General features: G+C 39.9%; 2 pseudogenes across 2 annotated transcripts; both read right to left on the bottom strand.

The window, feature by feature from the left end:
- Nucleotides 1-5,690: 5,690 nt before the first annotated feature.
- On the bottom strand, nt 5,691-6,468 carry LOC309817750 (ubiquitin-conjugating enzyme E2 D3-like; annotated as a pseudogene). Its single transcript has 2 exons — nt 6,346-6,468; nt 5,691-5,981 (listed from the first exon to the last, which is right to left on the bottom strand). The product of its transcript is annotated as a ubiquitin-conjugating enzyme E2 D3-like (transcript).
- Nucleotides 6,469-9,094: 2,626 nt separating this feature from the next.
- On the bottom strand, nt 9,095-9,814 carry LOC309817713 (insulin-like growth factor-binding protein 3 receptor; annotated as a pseudogene). The gene has a single exon. The product of its transcript is annotated as an insulin-like growth factor-binding protein 3 receptor (transcript).
- Between the last annotated feature and the right edge of the window lie 1,691 nt (nt 9,815-11,505).

Here is an 11,505-nt window from a genome sequence, read left to right as displayed (position 1 = left end):
GTTTGTGAAATCAATTTAGCGGGTATGACCAACAGTTAAAAAATTAGGTAGTATAGAATAGAATAGAATAGAATAGAAATATTGACGTTCATTGATTGTGGTAAGGGTAGGGATTGTTTCATGAAACATACACACATATAAACATGCACAGATACACACATATAAACATGCACAGATACACACATATATGTACTAAGTTGCTAAGTAAAATGCTTTTCTTGTTTTAGGTTATCATTCAGAGATTTGAAAGTAGTGTTATAGGGTTTAAGATCATGGCCTCTAGAATTAGCTGCTTGTGTTCCTGTCGCACTTGCCAGCCATTTGACTTTGGGCAAATTACTACAGCTCTGTACCTTGCTTTCTTCATTTGTAACATATGCAGAGACTGCTAGTTTCCTACCAAAATTATTTCCCCTTCTGTCAAAGCTATGTTATTTTTTAAGTCAGTTCAAGCTGTTATAACAATACCAAAGACTGGGTGGCTCAAACAACAAACATTTATTTCTCACAGTTCTGGAGGCTGGAAGTCCAAGATCAGTGTGCCAGCATTGTCAGATTCTTAGTGAATACCCATTTCCTGGTTTACAGATGGTCACCTTTTGCTCTGTCTTCACATCACAGAGATAGAGATCATTTCTCCTGTGTCTCATAAGGGCACTAATCCCATTCATGAGGGCTCCACCATAATGACCTAAATACCTCCCACAGGCCCTACTACCAAATAATATCACAGTGCAGATTAGGGCTTCAACACGAATTTCGGGGGACACAAACATTCAATCCACAGTTGTAGCTGAACACACGATTGTGCAGTTAGGCACTATTTGCTGGTTGATTTATAATTAAATGTGGGGATGCAGCTAAGTTCTTGCCAATGGAATGTGTGACATAATGGGTACCACTTTCAAATCTCAACCTTGAAAGGCATTGTGTATACTTCCTCCATTACCTTTTCCCTTTCTTGGTGGGTGGAACCCTGATGTGGTGGTCATCCAGCTTTGGCCATGTAGAGAATGATAATGTAGACCAAATAGACAATAAATGGAAGGGGCTTGGGTCCTTAAATGACTGTAGAATTCCACCAACCTGCACTACTCATATAAAGACCATTGAATATGAGAAAAATGTCTTTGTTCTCTAAGCTATTGCATTTTGGGATCTCTTTGTTATACAAATCTTGTCTTTACCCTAATTAGTACACTGTCTCGTGGAGCTGCTGAGGATTATTTGAGCAATTCGTCACATATAATAAGTACTAAATAAGGTATACCTGTTATTAATTTTTTGAAATCAAGAACACTCATTAGTAAAATGAGGGGTGAATTTAGCTCAGTGGTTCTCTATGAGGGGTGATTTTTATCCTCATCCCTCTCCTCCTTGGGGAACATTTGGCAATGCCTAGAAGTATGTTTGGTTATCTTAACTGTAGAGTATCATAAAGGCATGTAGTGGGTATAGTCCCAGTGGTGCTGCTGAATATTCTACAATATACAGGACAGACCCCCACATGTAGAGCCCCAAATGTCAGTAGTTCCAAGGCTGAAACCCTGATTTAGCTGATTGGTTTAAGCTACTTGGGATACATTGCTGAAACAGAATTTGGGGTCAAACTGCATGGCTGAGAAACACGAGGTGGGGTATTTCCCCAAAAGAAATGCCATTCTATTTTACCATGACAGGGGGAGAATGAATGCTGGGCAGCAGTGAATATATGTCTCCAGTACCTTTTGAATACTGACATTCATTCACACCCTTCTTTCCATACATACATAAACCCACTCATTTATTCTTCAGAATCATATGCAGCTAATGCATCAGCTCCAAGTCCAGAATTTCAGGGTGATACACAGTCCTTGTCTTTAGTCTAGATCTTGCAACCAATAGCTAAATAATATGCCATTAACTCTAACACAATTGTTATACCATGATGGAGAGAGAACAGGATAACCACATAAAGACCATCTTTAGTCTTGCAGATAGATGGTGCTAGGTCACGAAGCTGCCATTCCTTACTTGGTATTTGGGGGCAGACAGCAGAGGAGTTGCTGAATCTATTCAGACTTCACTGAGCCACCAATCCACCATTATGGAGCCCAAGGTGAAATCCAATTACAGTTTTCTTTTGCTTCATTTGGGAGTTAAAGGGATAGGAAACAAGACAATAGAGGCATTGACAGGGAGGCTTAGAGATGTTTTCATTGTCCCTCAGAACAGATATAACCTATGAAAAGAACCTAGTGACTTTCGCTTAGTTTATTTATAATTATGGGCATAATCTATTAGTCTTAATTGATCCCTAGAGAAGGAAAAAGCAGCCAATGTACCAGGTGTCTCAGTCTATTTTGGAATTTTCTACTAATAGGCTCCTACCCTCCATTTATGTGCTCCTTTTAGCTTCAATCCGTCTCCTTCTCTTCAAATCATGTACCTCTAGTCAAAAGACTTGTTTTTCACTATGAGACTTTCACAGTATTGGAATGTAGGTGTCACCTCCTTCATGCACTGCAGTTGTAGGTGCCATTTTTCCTACATCAAATCAACTTTGTCAAAGTAACTTCTTCCAAGTGCCAATAACAAACTCCCTCTCTCATTGTTTTAGAGATTGCTCACCATATGGATATTTCCCGTTGGAACTTAGTTTTTCTTGCTCTCATCATGTATGTAGAGCAGTTAAGAAAAGAGTAATCTGAATCGAACAAATGACCAACATTTCCTGGGCTTCATTATCTGCACCACCTCCTTCCCCAGGAGCTCTGCTGCATCAGACCTTGGGTGTTTCCACGAGTGTAACTGTCAGAACTCGATCACGACAGTTTAACAATGTCAAAATTACTTTACATACATAGTGGAAGTAGCTGACTTCATTTCCTTCGAGAGAAAGGGAGGGTTGTTTTGTAATGGTGGTCTCCTTTCATCATGGAATTGCATGACTCTTTAGCATTTGAAAGAAATTACTAAATTTTACTAACAAAAGTCTTTGAAAAGCAAACCAGAAAATTGGAAGCAGGAGCAAAGAAGAATTTATTTATTTATTTATTTATTTATTTATTTATTTATTTATTTATTTATTTATTTGATACTGACATAGTTATTTTTCTGGGTTAGATGTAACAGATGTTATTAATGATAATATTTAATAACAACACAATAGCTGATATTTATTGAGTATTTAAATATCCCAGGCATAGTAGCTAGAAAAGCTCTGTTGAAAGTTTAATAAGGAAGGGGTAAATGGCCACTTTCATCATGACTGTAAAACGTCTGACTTGCCTGGTTCCACCCATTTTTGGTAGTTGATTGTTCAGGTCAAGTATCTATTTCATTTATCTATTTTTTTAGGGAGGACACTGTAGAGTAGCTTACAATCCACAGTAAGTGCTGGGAAATATTCTTTGTGTTTAAGATCATGAATGTTTGAATCAGGTACTTCCTTCAAAATAAAAGAGTTATTCAGACATGTAAATTAGGATATTACCTTTTTTAGCATGGATATTATTCTTTCATAATGTCAGTTAACACGTGTTTACTGTGCACCTGTATTCAATACCTGATACAGCATGTGAGTTAAGGGTTTAGGAAGGTGAATAATAGCAACCAGGATGTGATATTTAGTTTGAGTAGAACAAATAATATTTTATACAAGGGAAATGCATGAAATTTCATTATTTTATTTATTTTTCATATATAGTATGGACCCTGAAGTAGATTCTCATCATCTTGCCTTGTCATTTACTAGCTTAGCCCGTGGCAGGTTGTTTAACCTCTATAAGGCTCTCAGCATTCATGGGTAAATGAGGGTAATAATGGTACCTGCATGATAGGGTTGTTGGAAGGATTAAATATGTGTAGTGGAGAAGCAATCTTTTTCTCTTGCCATCTTGGGTTCTCCAGCTGGGACCTTGTAAATTAGACGAGACAGATTAATAAGAGAAAAACAAGTTTATTGACCTATGTGTCGCACATACATATGGGAGCACTCAGAAATAAGTTACTCAAAGAGGTGGTTAGAACTTCACCTTATATACCATTTTAAAAGAACAATACATTTTTTAAACATCTTTTTTGGAGTATAATTGCTTTACAATAGTGTGTTAGTTTCTGCTTTATAACAAAGTGAATCAGCTATACATACACATATATCCCCATATCTCCTCCCTCTTGCGTCTCCCTCCCACCCTCCCTATCCCACCCGTATAGGTGGTCACAAAGCACCGAGCTGATCTCCCTGTGCTCTGTGGCTGCTTCCCACTAGCTATCTACCTTACGTTTGGTAGTGTATATATGTCCATGTCACTCTCTCACTTTGTCCTAGCTTACCCTTACACCTCCCCATGTACTCAAGTCCATTCTCTACGTCTGTGTCTTTATGCCCCTAAAAAGATATCTACAAACAATAAGTGCTGGAGAGGGTGTGGAGAAAAGGGGATCCTCTTGCACTGTTGGTGGGAATGTAAATTGATATATCCACTATGGAAAACAGTATGAAGATTCCTTAAAAAACTAAAAATAGGACTACCATACGACCCAGCAATCCCACTACTGGAGATATACCCTGAGAAAACCATAATTCAAAAAGTGTCATGTACCACAATGTTCATTGCAGCTCTATTTACAATAGCCAGAACATGGAAGCAACCTAAGTATACATCGACAGATGAATGGATAAAGAAGATGTGGCACATATATACAATGGAATATTAGCCATAAAAAGAAATGAAATTGAGTTATTTGTAGTGAGGTGGATGGACTTAGAGTCTGTCATACAGAGCGAAGTAAGTCAGAAAGAGAAAAACAAATACCGTATGCTAACGCATGTACATGGAATCTAAAAAAACAAATACATTTTTAAAGATGTGACAAGACAAAAGAAAAGGGCTTTGAGTTTCTAGGGGTGAGAAGGCAAATATGTGGGGAAAACAGCTGTAGTTAAGTTTTGTCAGGTAGGTTCCTTTGGGCTGCCAAGGGTCTCTGTGTTGTTTACAGTGATTAATTGCTGCCCTTCCTGGTAGACAGGGGAGAGGAAACACTTTTACAAATTTATGGCCTGCTTTTAGTCAAATAGGGGGAGGATAAGGAACTCTTCTTGTATCTGCTTCTTTTTAATTGCCTCTGGTCAAAATAATCCTTATGCCAAAGTGGCATATTTTGGGGTGGCAGATTCTATAACCCTTCCTATGTAACAGATGTATCACAAGGCCTGGCACTATTTTTTTTTTTTTTTTTTTTTTTTTTGTGGTACGTGGGCCTCTCACTGCTGTGGCCTCTCCCGCTGCAGAGCACAGGCTCCGGACGCGCAGGCTCAGCGGCCATGGCTCACGGGCCCAGCCGCTCCGCGGCATGTGGGATCTTCCCGGACCGGGGCATGACCCCGTGTCCCCTGCATCGACAGACGGACTCTCAACCACTGCGCCACCAGGGAAGCCCTACATACTCAATTTTTTAAAAAAAATTTTTTGAATGTTGGGCATTGTTCTCGTGTAACCATTTTACAGTTTCTAAAAGCAGTATTGTCCAAAGCTGGAAGAACTTAAGTCTTCGCCATGTGAATGAATGGAGGGAGTTAAACAAAAAATAAAATTTAAAAAGAGAAGGTCTGATAGGAGAGCAGCTGGATAAGAAAATCAAAAAAGGAATAGTAATTTAAAGTTTATTCCAACCTTAATGTGGCTTATTCTGACCTCAAGGCAGCATCACATGGCGTACTTCTGAGTCCATTCCTGAGATATTCTGTTGTACTTAGCTCTGTCTTATAGATCCATGCAATCTCTGGTACTAGGGAGTCATCTGGGTTTGAATCACACAGCAGTGAACAAATGGATTAAAGAACTTTAGAAATAGTTAAAGCAGGTGACCACTGTGATCTTAGAATATCAAGACAAATGCAGCCATTCCTGTTGATATTTGGATGATGAATTCTTATGGTAAATGCAACCTGGTTTGAAGGGGTAGTCCATAAGAAGATGAACTGTCAAAAAGAATACATATATATGTGTTAGCATACGGTATTTGTTTTTCTCTTTCTGACTTACTTCACTCTGTATGACAGTTTCTAGGCCCATCCACCTCACTACAAATAACTCAATTTCATTTCTTTTTATGGCCGAGTAATATTGCATTGTATATATGTGCCACATCTTCTTTATCCATTCATCTGTCAATGGACACTGAGGTTGCTTCCATGTCCTGGCTATTGTAAATAGTGCTGCGGTGAACATGTGGTATAGGTCTTTTTTTAAATTAAGGTTTTCTCAGGGGATATGCCCAGTAGTGGGATTGCTGGGTCATAAGAACCAATAATAAAATAATACTGAATTTTATATTTACCTATTAAAAAAAAAAGAATACACCACTTTGACATGGACTGTCATTAGGTCCCATAATTGTGACTTGCCAATGAAACATATCATTCCCAATTGGACCTGCAGAACATTGTGCCAGAGGATCATGGACCAAATCACTAAGTTCCTTATGAATTCATTTCAGCACCATAGTCTGTGCTTTTTGTCTGGCTCCTCACTACCTCAGTATGTGCTCAAAGGTCCAGCACAAACTCTTCATTTTCCAGGCTACTGGGAAGGGTAGTTTCTTCATCTCACACCGACTCTACACAGGTGGAGAGGGGCCAAGGCAACCCTCAAGCTGTGGCCTCGGCCTCCTCCCTGCCCACCCGACAGCTGCTGCATAGCTGACCCTACGGTGCTAATGCACGTGATGTGAGGTGATAGTATTTTTGAATACTATCAAAAGGTGTGATTTTTTTTTTTTTTTTTTTTTTGGCTGCACCCACCGGCTTGTGGGATCTTAGTTCCCCAGCCAGAGACTGAACCTAGGCCCTGGACAGTGATAGCGCAGAGTCCTAAGCACTGGACTACCAGGGACTTCCCAAGGTTTGATTTTTTTAAAATATAGAATTAGGCTTTCTATCTTGTGTCATTTAACAGTCTGTTTCCTTACCACCAATTTATTTTAATTTTGGATTAAATAAATAGTTTTGTTTTTGAGATATCTCTCATGAGTTTACCTAAGCTCTTTTGGAACCTATAGGATTCTTTTTTTTTTTTTGGCCACACTGCACCATGGCTTGCGGGATCACAGTTCCCTGACCAGGAATTGAACCTGGGCCTGGAATCCTAACCACTAGGCCACCAGGGAACTCCCTATAGGATTTTTTTAAAATTTATTTTATTTTTGGTTGTGCTGCATGCAGCATGCGGGATCTTAGTTCCTCAGCCAGGGATGGAACCCATGCCGCCTGCAGTGGAAGTGCAGAGTCTTAACTGGATAGCCAAGGAAATCCCCAAAATTGATTTTATTAAAATATAGTTGATTTACAATGTTGTATTGGTTTCTGATGTACAGCAAAGTGATTCAGTTATATATATATTACATATATAAAATATATATATATATTCTTTTTCATATTCTTTTTCATTCGGGATACTGAATACAGTTCCCTGTACTATATAGTAGGACCTAATAGTTTGCAACTGCTAATCCCAACTTCAAATCCATCCCTCCCCCACTCTCCCTTCCCCTGGGCAAGCACAACTCTGTTCTCCAGGTCTGTGAGTCTGTTTCATAGATAAATTCATTTGTGTCATATTTTAGATTTCACATATAAGTAATAGCATATGGTATTTGTCCTTGTCTTTCTGGCTGACTTTCCTTAGTAGGATAATCTCTAGGTCCAACCAAGTCTCTACAAATGACCCAATTTCATTCCTTTTTATGGCTGAGTAATATTCCATTGTATATATGTACCACATCTTCTTTATCCGTTCATTTGTCAATGGACATTTAGGTTGTTTTGATGTCTTGGCTATTGTAAATAGCACTGCTATGGACATAGGGGTGCATGTGTCTTTTCAAATTAGAGTTTTGTCCAGATTTACACCCAGGAGTGGGATTGCTGGATCATATGGTAACTCTATTTTTAGTTTTTTTTTTTAATTAAGCTTTATTGGAGTATGGTTGTATTAGTTTCTTGCTGTACAGCAAAGTGAATTAGTCATACGTATACAAATGTCCCCTCTTTTTTAGATTTCCTTTCCATGTAGGTCACCACAGAGCACTGAGTAGAGTTCCCTGTGCTATACAGCAGGCTTTCATTAGTTATCTATTTTATACATAGTAGTGTATATATGTCAGTCCCAGTCTCCCAATTCATCCCACCCCCCTATCCTCCTTGGTAACCATTCATTTGTTCTCTACATCTATGTCTCTACTTCTGCTTTGCATCCTTTCAAATTATGGTCTTCTCAGGGTATATGCTGAGTAGTGAGATTGCTGGGTCGTATGGTAGTTCTATTTGTAGTTTTTTAAGGAACCTCCATACTGTTCTCCAGAGTGGCTGTATCAATTTATATTCCCACCAACAGTGCAAGAGTGTTCCCTTTTCTCCACACCCTCTCCAGCATTTATTGTTTGTATATTTTTTGATGATGGCCATTCTGACCAGTGTGAAGTGATACCTCATTGTAGTTTTGATTTGCATTTCTCTAATAATTAGTGGTGTTGCACATCTTTTCTTGTGTCACTTGGCCATCTCTATGTCTTCTTTGGAGAAATGTCTGTTTAGGTCTTCTACCCATTTTTTGATTGGGTTGTTTGTTTTTTTTGATATTGAGCTGCATGAGCTGTTTGTATATTTGGGAGATTAATCAGTTGCTTCATTTGAAATATTTTCTCCCATTCTGAGGGTTATCTTTTTGTATAGTGTATGGTTTCCTTTGCTGTGCAAAAGCTTTTAAGTTTCATTAGATCCCATTTGTTTATTTTTGTTTTTATTTTCATTACTCTAGGCAGTGGATCAAAAAAATATCTTGCTGTGATTTATGTCAGAGAGTGTTCTGCCTATATTTTCCTCTGAGAGTTTTACAGTATCCAGCCTTACAGTTAGGTCTTTAATTCATTTTATTTTTGTTTTTGTGTATGCTGTTAGGGAGTGTTCTTTTTTTGAGGGGGGGCAAAAAATCCTTTTATTTCCCCCCCACATTCCAGCTCTCCACTTTTTGTAACATCTCTTCCAACTCAGAATCAAGGCCCAAGAAGTTGACTCACACCTGAGAATGAGACGGGAACTAGGCCAGTGCCCTCAGAACCAGGTTCTAGACCAGTAGGACTCTGGCGCAGCTGGAAGCACACAGCAGTGAGACAGCAGAGAAAGCCACAGAAGAGAAGAAGGAAGGAGCCCAAAACCAGCAGCCTAGAGCTACACAGAGCCAACTCCTCAGAGGTGAGCAACTTGCTGAGCACAAGACCTCTGTGGCTTCAGACGCTGACATACTCCTCAGTCATCCTAGGGCTCAGGGTAGAATTTCCTGCTCCCTCCTCCAAGCAGGACATGGGAGGCTGGCTGGAGGGCAGGATTACTGGAGCACCACTAAAATATAGGCAGGTTCCTGGGGTCCTTTCTTTGGTCACCCTGGCTGTAATGAGGACCATCTCTCCTGCAGAAGATCCTTTCAATCCCATCTGACTACCCTGGACCTCGGCTTGGAATGTCTGGGTCTTGTTCCTGTCTAGACCATCTCTGAAGTTCAAGGTAGTCAATAAGCCCACAATGTGAGCCACGCCACTTCTCTGTGACTGTCCCATTCACAGGGCAAAGGGTCAGCTGGCCAAAAGATCTCAAGAAGGAGACCTAGTCCTGAGGGATGTCAGAGCTGAACAGGCCAGTCTTGTGGGTGAGGAGGAAGCAACCAAGGCCCAGGCCAGAAAGTTCCAGAAGCAGCAGGATCAAAGTGATACAGACCAGAGGTGGGTGGTGGGCCAGGCAGAGATACAGGTTGTGCCCTGCCTGACAGATGCCCATGGGGAGCAGAGGGGTCTGGGCATCCAGGAAGAGCCACTTGGAGGCAGGCAGAGGCTGGCGTCCCCTGTGACGTCACGTGTGGAGTAGCAAAGGGTGGGAGTGTTCTAATTTCATTCTTTTACATGTAGCCATCCAGTTTTCCCAGCACCACTTTTGAAAATACTGTCATTTCTCCATTGTATATTCTGGCCTCCTTTGTCATAGATTAGGTGGCCATAGGTGCGTGGGTTTATCTCCGGACTTTCTATCCTGTTCCATTGATCTATATTTCTATTTCATAGGTAGGTTCGCTTGTGTCATATTTTAGATTCCACATATAAGTGATACCATATGGTATTTGTCTTTCTCTTTCTGACTTACTTCATTTAGTATGATAATCTCTAGGGCCATCCATGTTGCAAGTGGCATTATTTCATTCTTTTTATGGCTGAGTAATATTCCATTTTACATCTTTATCCATTCATCTGTCAGTGGAGAGTTAGGTTGTTTCTATGTCTTGGCTATTGTGAATAGTGCTGTTGTGAGCAAAGGGGTGCCTGTGTCTTTTCAAATTATAGTTTTGTCCAGATATATGTTCAGGACTGGAATTACTGGATCCTATGGTAACTCTATTTTTAGTTTTTTGAGGAACCTCCATACTATTTTCCTCAGTGGCTGCACCAATTTACATTCCCACCAACAGTATAGGAGGTGGAACCTATAGGATTTTTTTTTTAAAGAATTCTATCCTTTTTAAATTAATTTATTTACTTTTGCTGTGTTGGGTCTTCGTTTCTGTGCGAGGGCTTTCTCTAGTTGTGGCAAGCGGGGGCCACTCTTCATTGCGGTGCGTGGGCCTCTCACTGTCGCGGCCTCTCTTGTTGCAGAGCACAGGCTCCAGACGCGCAGGCTCAGTAGTTGTGGCTCATGGGCCTAGTTGCTCCGCAGCATGTGGGATCCTCCCAGACTAGGGCTCGAACCCATGTCCCCTGCATTAGCAGGCAGATTCTCAGCCACTGCACCACCAGGGAAGCCCTATAGGATTTTTTATGTTCTTCAAGCTCCTAGAAGTTTCGTGTTGTGCTAATTTTCAGAGTTTTGTAAACAATTCCTTAGCCATATTTAATCACCTTTCTTTTTGGCACTTTCACTCTGCCTTTACATTCTCAACCTGAAGAAGGTGGGCTGTTTAGTTGGTTTTCCTGAAGAAAATCTTTAACCTCTAATTCTATCTGCAGAGAATAGAAATACATGAAACATTTCCTGTGGTTTGTAGAATTAGATCTCAAAATTAGGGTACATGTATGTTGAACATATTCAAGTGCATTTTAAGCTTGTGAGCATATGAGATAAATTTAGAGATTAGGGATTATTTGGTTTCTTTATCTTTATGCCAAATAACAGTGTTTTATCCCTGAGCTATTTCTAAGGGTTGCCAGGATTTTCTGCATGATCATGCTACCAACTACTTTCGTTGTTTCCACTTCAGTGTGGTTCAGGGAAATGTAAGCTGAGAATTAGACTGGGATTTAATACCCCAGGGTTACAACTAACTTGCCTAATAACCTTGGACAAATCACAAAAGCCTTACTAGGCCTTTGTTTCCTTATATGTGAAGTGGGGAATGATAATACTTACCTCTTAGTTTGGATATGAAGATTAAATTGTATCTCACAATCCACCTTGCTAGCATGGGTTGTAAGTTTGGATTT

Source organism: Grampus griseus, assembly GCF_964374135.1.
Source record: "Grampus griseus genome assembly, chromosome: Y".
NCBI lineage: Eukaryota > Metazoa > Chordata > Mammalia > Artiodactyla > Delphinidae > Grampus > Grampus griseus.
This window is presented reverse-complemented; position numbering and strand designations above follow the sequence as displayed.